Source organism: Pinus tabuliformis, chromosome J (genome assembly GCF_031772625.1).
Source record: "Pinus tabuliformis cultivar Carrire ecotype Pingquan chromosome J, CPIR1, whole genome shotgun sequence".
Taxonomy (NCBI): domain Eukaryota; kingdom Viridiplantae; phylum Streptophyta; class Pinopsida; order Pinales; family Pinaceae; genus Pinus; species Pinus tabuliformis.
The window spans coordinates 1,315,690,923-1,315,696,547 of NC_142295.1; the positions used below are offsets into that span (position 1 = coordinate 1,315,690,923).

At 35.3% G+C, this 5,625-nt stretch overlaps 1 pseudogene; it reads right to left on the reverse strand.

Moving 5' to 3' along the window:
* LOC149232100 (adenine phosphoribosyltransferase 4 pseudogene) lies at positions 1-548 on the reverse strand (annotated as a pseudogene).
* Between the last annotated feature and the right edge of the window lie 5,077 nt (positions 549-5,625).

Genomic DNA, 5,625 nt, shown 5'->3' on the forward strand with positions numbered 1-5,625 from the left:
TTAGCAAGACTCTACTAAAATGTAGAGTGCCTTTCCATCCAACTTTTCCCAACCCTTTAATTCAAGAAACTCAATGACACATGCACATTCTACCACCTCGGCACTAACATGTTCCATTAACTTGATCGTTGTGCATAATGTTCCCCCCGTCGTAATCAGAAAATCAACAATAAGGGCTCGTTCCCTAGGATAGATTGCCACAACATGCATCTCATGTCGATCTACCCCACACTCTAAAACATACTCCTCAGTAATGACCTTACCTGGAAATTTCCTTGGTTTATTCATTAGAACAAATTTGGCACCTATTACTAATGCAATTGGAGGGTCGAAAATAAGCCTCTAGCTTATATTTCCACCACAACTGAAATTTCCTTGTCCTTGTATCCATCGAAAAATATGTTAATGGCATCCTGGAATGCCTTGGGGTCAAGAAGTAGCACCGTTATATCTTGAAACCTAATTCCAAGCTTGGGGAAATTTGGCACCACTCAGATGGCTAAGGAGATGTCGCAGATAAGAATATCACCATCTTTACATGTGACCATTATACAATACAATACACCTGCAACATGAAATGCGTATTTTATGATGATATTTACTTCTTCCTAGCCTCAGTGTTCAACATTGAAGGGGCTGTAGGGGTTGGGGTTAATATAATCCGTAGGAAAGAATTTAATTTCTTGCACCAACAAGAGATGTTATCACATGCATAATATATTCTTGTTTCTTTCTTGTTCTGGTTATTATATGGTGGCTTGGCAAGGACAGGGGCACAAAACAGTGTGCTCTCCATGAGACAGGGGACAACCAAAGGGAAAGGGTGAAGGAAGATGAAGAAGCATGAAATTGGCCTGAGAAGTGGAGGATAGTTTCCTAGCATAAGTAGGATCGGGATTCCTTACACTGTCAATGGGATCGATGGCACCACCTCCAAATATTTAGCGCGGGCTCTACTACCTTTTGAATACCCCGCTTGGTAATTTCAAGGGATAGTTGTCGAATAGTTTTGGAGGGCCATTCGAATAGTTTCTTGAAGCTTGTGTGCAATAAACATACATTATATAACTTAACACCCAAACATTTCAATGATTATAATGCTCCCACTTATATCAATTTAATGCAACGCCATTCATACTTAATGCCAATATGGCACCAACAAGACATATATAAACTAATAGTTGAACCCATTTGTAGTAGTCACACCATAATAACCCATCCCATATAAAATTATATTAATCAACATGTAGGAGATACATTGTTTGCAACCAATATATGTTCCAATTATCTACCAACACATCATCAACATTGGTATATGCCTAGGGCATGGGCATTCCAAGGAATCAACGGTAGCATGATCAATCCTCATTGATTAGAAATAAATAATATTAATAGAGAACTCCAATATATCTCAATAACACAACATATTTTCCACGTCTAGTATATGAATTATTGCACAATACCACGCTTAATATCCTGAGTTTGATGTTGCATGTCAGAATATTGTGTTTTCTTCGTTTTGTTATCAATATAATTCCAACCTCAACACTACACAATATGTAAATAAAACCACTACACAAAATATATGAACATTGTTGCCACCAATGCACAAGAGATAACTTTTGATACGATGCAATACAATACAATATCACCACCAACACCAACACATCAAAAACCCTAATTCATAACTAACAAACTAAGAAGTAATAGTGCATGCCATATGATAACCATCTAGCCATCCAACGAATAGACTTATTTTAGCGCAAGGTAGCTAGAATTCATTCAATGCACATCTATGAAATAATGTCTCTGTGTCTCCAATATCTCCACTGCATCCCTACATCTTTATCTTTGTATCGCTTACTTGTGTTAATCTGGCATGCGGTGGCATGCGTTACTCTATCATGCAGTGTAATGTTACTACTGCATTGCTCAACACATTATTCAATTTCCCATTTTATGTAATGAATTATTTTTTTAACACATATTGATTCTACTGTAATGCCAGATTCCTACCAATTCATTATATTGTCAATTGATTTATATCATTGATCTTTCATTTCTAGGCGTTTCACTCCATATTTTTCTGCCTAAATTCTATTAGTATGCCTCTACATAGATAGTCTGAGTTAGTAAAGCCTTTGTTCACCTGGCCATGTGACCATTATACTGCAAATTCTCTTCAAGACTTTCTTCATTTCGTTATGATTTCAAATATCCTTGCTTTGAGCTCTTTGTAATTTTCCCCTTATCTTCAATTTGTTCACCCGTTCAAAAATATGAATGTTAAGAACCTTTTCACCTTGTGTTTCTTTAAGGAGAATCACCCTTCACTTATTTAAATTTAGGATTTCAATTGGGTTGATGTTCTGCATCCATTTCCAGTGCTTACAATTGTAAGTTTTATCGTAAGTCCAGATTTGCTGATAATCTTTTTCCATTCTTCTCTTTGCTAGGACTGACATTTTAAATATATGTATATTTTTTCTTTTCAATAGGATTCTCACTAGTGCCACTCCAATATGCGATCTTCTGGTTTTTGTCATCACTTTTCGTAGCAATCTCTAATTTATACTTGTTGACTTTAGTTCTTGGCAGTCCAATACAAGCTCTATGTCTTGAGGTACCAAAGAACTGGTGATATAAAATCCATAGCCATTTGCATGTGTGTGTGCATGCACACACACACACACACACACACATGTGTGTGTGTGTGTGTGTGTATAGCCACGAGATGAAGCTTTTGGGGTATGGTGTAGGTGAAACTCCTGTTGCAGTTCATAGTTTCCAACATCTTGTCATTGTCCTCTAGAGCATCTTCAAGAAATCCATAGAGCCCTAGAAGAAAGGTCCTTGCATTCACTATTTTCAAACACTCAATGGCCTTTGGGAGGTCTGTATGCATAATCAACCATGCCTCTTCTAAGGGCTCATTGGTTTACCAAATTCTATTGCAATTCTCTCCAAATAAAGTAACCAAGACCACCTCTCTCAATATCAACTCTTGAAATATAGCTAGATATTTGTGTCTCCCATGTTCTTAAGTTTTCTATTTCACTTTGCAAATGTCTATTCTCTTTTTCGACTTCAGTCAGCCTCATTTCAAGCATTTCTATTTTCTTTCAAGACTCTAACAACTCATCTAACAGTGCTTTATTTTAGTCTTGCAAGACAAGAATTGATTCTTTGAGGGGTTCAACCTAAACCTTCTGCTTTTGACCTCAAACATCTAACTTTCTAGACAACATTCAGTTTTTATCTTTCAAATCATTTAATTTTCCTCTATTCCTTCTAGTATACTAGCTCTCAAAGACAATTCTAATTCAAGATATTCTTTCTCCTTTATAAGATTTTCATTTTCTTTTCCTACATATTAAATATTTTTAGCATCATATAGTTTCTTATTGTCTCTGATCCTCTGATTCAAACAATCCATTTCAGTTGGCTTGATTATTGGTAATGTGTGCTCCTTAGATATAAAAATGCACAAGATCTTCAAATCCTTTCTTTGCATAGAAAAATATATTAGTGGTGGAGGTTTCTTTTCACTTTCAAGTTGACTTTTCTCTCCATTCAGATTTTCTTTAAATATTTTCTACTAACATTTGCTTGATTTCCATGTCTCCAATAAGTATTGATAGGACTTTTCTCCCCTTGAGATGTTGTTTCTCCTCTAACACTGATTGAATTCTTCTTTTTCTTTCTTGAGCTGCTCCCCCTGAAGCTATGATGATTTTAATTTTCTATTGAGGTCTCAAGCTGCTCCCTTTTCTTCCTCTTCCATACCTTAGTTGGTTGTCTTATGTTGTTGTCTACATTTTCTTTGGGCTCATTTTTTGGTCTACTTGGAGTTCATTTTGTTTTATGTCCAGAACCCTTTAAGGTATATAGTATCTTGTAGTCTTTTTCCATATGGAAAATATTGCTACACAAGTAGCATTTTATATGGCCAATAAATGGAGAAAATGGTGTTTGCTTTCTTGAGTCACTTTTACTTTTCTTTTCATACATTTTGCATTCCACTACTTTATGTCCAAATCCATAGCACATATAACAGTAACCATAAAAATTATTTGTGTACCTGGTGAATGTATGTCTTCTTTGTTTTCTTGCTTGAGGAAGTCTTCTTGTTTGCTGCATCTTCTGTTGATTGGTTCTGATCTGCTTTCTCTTACATTCTACTGCAAGATGTCCAGGTTCATGACAAGAAAAACATGTGATATTTTTCACAGGAGCAAAGAATCTCATTTGAGATCTTCCGAATTTTCTCAGTTCATCTCCAGAAGAAAATGGCCTTTTTGCAAAGAACATTTTCTTTGACTTATTATTTTCATTTTGATTTTGTTCCTTGTCTTTGTTTGTCTCTTTATTAATCACACTGCTTGTCCCTTCTTCTACATGCATTTTCAAGATTGTGGTGTCCTCTTGAATAGATGATTTTTCTGAGTTCTTCATGGAGATATTCTCTTCTTCTAGCCTTATGTACAATATGTTCTTTTCAACTAGCTCACTTCTAGCTGAAAAAATATCAACCTCTAATCTTTCACATTGTACCTCTTTCTCCTTTAGTTGATTATTCATCATCTCCTATATTCTCCTTGCCTCTTCAAGTTGTGTCTTCAAGCTTACAATTTCTTCCTTGAATTTATGTTCTCTTTCATCACATATTTGCAACAGTTTATTATAGTCTCTGCTCTCATTCTTCAATCTTTCTATTTCATCCAAGGCTATGTTAAGTTCGGTTTGTTCTTTAGCTAACATTTTTTCACGAGAATGAGGTGAAAAACAGGTCTCATTTGATTTAACATTTTCTTTTTGACAAAACTTTTTCTTCTCCTTTTCGACAGTGTAGCTACCAGTGTCTCATTCATGCATGAGCTGCAATCTATCCCAAATTTCTTTTGCAGATTTTAATTCTATTACTAAATCAAGATCCTTATTATGAATATTATTATACATAACACATTTTTCCTTAGCATTCCATTGTTGTTCTTGCATAGAGGGAGAGTCTTTGCAGTAACCATCACATACAAGCTTCCATACACCAAGTCCATAAGCTATTAGTTATGTTTTAACCTTATCTCTCCATTCATGAAAGTTTGATGCACTAAGCATAGGTACACTTTGATAGTCCATGATTCAACTAGATCTACCTTCAAGCTATTAGGCTTACACCAAAGGAACTTGCTATGATACCAATTGATGAAAACTTGAGTAAATTGAGGGGGGGGTGAATCAATTTATTCTATTCATGTACATTAAAATTATTTTCTTTAAACTCATTAAATGAGGAACTTAACAAATAGTGACCAACAGATTGAATATGTGAACAACAAGTAATAAGAAAACCAAAACATCACATCAACACATAATAACAACACATATGGACACCAAATATAAGTGGAAACCCATAAGGTGAGAAAACCACGATTTTTTTATTGTTGTGATGCAAAGGCAAGCTCCTACTCCCTTATTGCATCTGATTATCTATAGGCTCCAACGTATAGGAGGTTTCTACCTCAATTTTCTGTAAGCTGCAACATGCAAGGAAGCTCAAACACCCATATATTTTTTGTAGGTTCCTACCTTAACAGGATCCAACCTAATATTTATCAAGCCACTACT